Raw genomic sequence first — 3416 nt, 5'->3', positions numbered from 1 at the left:
TGACTCGTCGAGTCCATGCATAAACCCTTGCACGACAATCTTCATCGAACTCGTCGAGTTGACCATGCAACTCGTCGAGTCCCTTCATTCCTTTCTCCATTCAGATGCTTTTTAATCCATTCCAAAGCTCCATAACGTAGATCTATGATCCTAAGGCATACTTCTTACGTAAAGTTGCAAACTTTACGTACAAGCAAGGTGATAATGACTTAAATCAAGCTAAAGAAGAGATTCTAAGCAAGGGAAATACACTAGCATGCTAAAGGCTGAAACTTTATGATTATAAGGACCAGGATGAGCCTAGATCTAAAGTTGCAACTTCAAATCTTGGTTCATCTCTCGAAATGAAACACCAACATGCTAAAATGGCCCTAAAACTCAAATATAGAAGGATCTAGCTAGAAGGAGATCAAGGTAATGACTTGATACCTTCAAATGATGCTAAACTGGGGTAGACTTTAGATCCACCAACGATCTTTGCCTCAACCTTCTTGTTCTTCAACCTCCTCTCACCAAGATCCACCTTTAAAGCTTAAAACACACAAGTATGGAGAGAAAACGACGATTTAGGGTTTCTAGACTCACAAGGGGCTGTAAGGGAGGCTAATGACCCTTTAAATATGGTGCAAAACCTCGGAAATTAGGGTTTCATCCTCCAGCTCCAACTCGTCGAGTCGTGTCCTCCGACTTGTCGAGTTGGTCACTTAAACTCACAGTCAATAGCGTTCCTACTCGACGAGTCAGGGCCTCCAATTCGTCGAGTAGACTTTTCAATATGAAAAAAATAAAGTGGAAAAAAATTAATACCTGAGAGTCGGAGCGTTACAACATGAAACTTTTTCTTGGTTTGCATTAAGCCAAATATTTGCACCTCAGTTTGTGTTTAGCCCCTATATTTTTATCTCCATTTTGCCATTATTTATTTATTTATTTTTCATTTTTGGCCCTTGGCCCTTAAAAGGAAGAGGTGTTGCAGGCAAAAGTCAAAACGGTGATTTCTCCTTTAGGGGGGGGGGGGGGGGGGTAGCGTGTTAGCTAATAAGCCAAGGCTCTTTTTTTCATGTATTACTGGTGTTTGTTGTATTTAATGTATCATATATTTTAAAATGAAGGAAAACACCTAGTGTAAGTCTAGAACCCGAGACATCTAATAAACAATATGACATGCTAATATTTGAGCCAATCAAATTTGTTATTTTATCTAAGAAACAATTGAATATTTCTAATGACATATTTGTTAAAGAAATTGTATATTTGTTTGTCATTGTTCCTGGATTCTACTACCAGAGACGACGACTCGTGACTTCTCCTTGAGGGGTGGAAACGTGTTAGTCGGTGAGCCAACGACTCTCCTTGTTATGGCATAAAAAATTATTTAGTTGTGTCCTGTCATTATAAATCATTTCAACATGTTAGAAATGAATTAATAAATATGTCAATAGAAATAGCCAATTATTTGGTTTCCTAACAGATATGTCATCTTATTTATTTGGTTTCTTAACAAATCTTTCATTAGAAATAACAAATTGTTTCTTAGATACATTACGAATGAATTAACAATTTTTATTAGCCAAGAGATTAGCATTTCTCATTGTTTTTCTTAGATAATTTACGAAAGTAGAGGATCCGTACCCGAACCAAGGAAGGCCAAGATAAGACCAGGAAACTTGTAGTAGGTGTGATTCCTCCAGAGGTATTAGTATCACTAACGATTATTATTTATGTATTTCAGAATGGTGGTACTACGCTTGAGGCCAGTAGTTGGCAGTACAGGAGAGGGATCGGGTTTGGGATCAGGTTCCGAGCCAGTAGATGAGGGGTTATGCAAGTTCATCGCGTCAGAGATCACCAGAGGCATCCTTGAGTCGACCCCCATTATCTTCGGGTTGATCAAGGAAGGGATATTGGAGTTGATGGAGGATCGCCTCCGGGCATTCAGAAGCGACATGGCATCTGGCCAGTCGGGATCCAGCACACTGTCCTTGAAGGACTTCCGGGGCAGTGGTGCGTCGGATTTTCACGGGGCGAAGGACCCCATAGCCGCCAGACGATGGATTGCAGACATTGAGTCTACACAGATGATTAGCTTCTGCCCTGAGGGGTCGAAGGTGAGGTTCGCAGCGGGGTGTTTACGAGATCGAGCTAGGGATTGGTGGGAGTCCGTGGGTGACTCGTTGGGAGCCTCGACTGTTGAGGCTATGACTTGGTCGGACTTCGCGACCAGGTTCAGGGCAGAGTTCGCGCCGGCTATCGAGCTTCAGCAGCTGGCCAGGGAGTTCTTGGATATGAGACAGACGACGGAGACAGTGGCGGAGATCACCGCCAAGTTCCAGGAGAGGGCGTTGCTGGTGCCCCAGTACGCGGGTGATGAGGATATGAATGGGACCCGCTATCATGACATGCTACGAGCTGATATTCGGGAGCATGTCGGTTTTTCAGTTTGCCTTACCATGGACTCTATGATTGCTAGGGCAAGGGAGAGGGAAATACATCTGGAGCACATCCGGAAGAGGAAGGCGGAAGAGGAGCATGTTATGGGGGCTTCGGGAAAGAAGCCCAAGGGATTGGGTGCGGGGCCAAAAGGCCAATAGGGGTGGGACCACTGTAAGAAATGCGGCAGGGCGCACGAGGGAGCGTGCAAGATAGGATCGTCAGGCTGCTACAAGTGCGGCAAGTCAGGGCACTTCAGCCGGGATTGAACCGCCCAAGCACTTGTGATGCAAACGTCTGAGTTTCTGTGTTTCCATTGCAAGCAGAGGGGCCACAAGAAAGCCAATTGCCCCCAATTGACAGCATCAGCGCCGGTTAAGGCGCCAGCTCCAGCTACCCTGCAGATTACAGATGGCCGGCAGGGCAAGGCAGAGGCTCCAGTGGTGAGGAGTCGGGCGTTTCAGCTGACTGCAGAGGAGGCACACGCCGCACCTAATGTGGTGACGGGTATGATTCTTTCCCTCCATTTTATTTTTATGATGTTGTGTTATTGATATGTGCCTTGTGTTCATGCGTTAGGATCGCTCCATGTGAACGGTATCCCAGTTCAGGTGTTGTTTGACTCGGGTGCCACCCGGTCATTTGTTTCCCTTGCGCTTTGCAAGAGATTTACTGAGTCTTCGGGCATGTTGGATTGCCCTTTAGAGGTAGAGACTGCCGATGATCGATCGGTAGCAGTGTTCAGGGATTGTGTTCTGAGATTATTTGAGGAGCGCTATTTGGTGGATTTGGTTCCCATCCCGTTGCGGGGGAACAAGGTGATTATAGGCATGGATTGGTTGAGCCCTAACGGGGTGGTGATAGATTGCGCACAGCAGCTAGTGCGGATCAGGACCCCGAGTGGAGGAGAGTTGGTGATCAACGGCAAGAGGCCGTAGCGTGGACCTGCAGTATGTTCAGCAGCGAGAGCTAGGCGCTACCTTCAG

The sequence above is a fragment of the Lactuca serriola genome, chromosome 8 (genome assembly GCF_051521515.1).
Source record: "Lactuca serriola cultivar US96UC23 chromosome 8, Lser_US96UC23_V15, whole genome shotgun sequence".
Classification (NCBI taxonomy): Eukaryota; Viridiplantae; Streptophyta; class Magnoliopsida; order Asterales; family Asteraceae; genus Lactuca; species Lactuca serriola.
The sequence above is the reverse complement of the archived record's forward strand: the minus strand, read 5'-3'. Positions refer to the sequence as shown.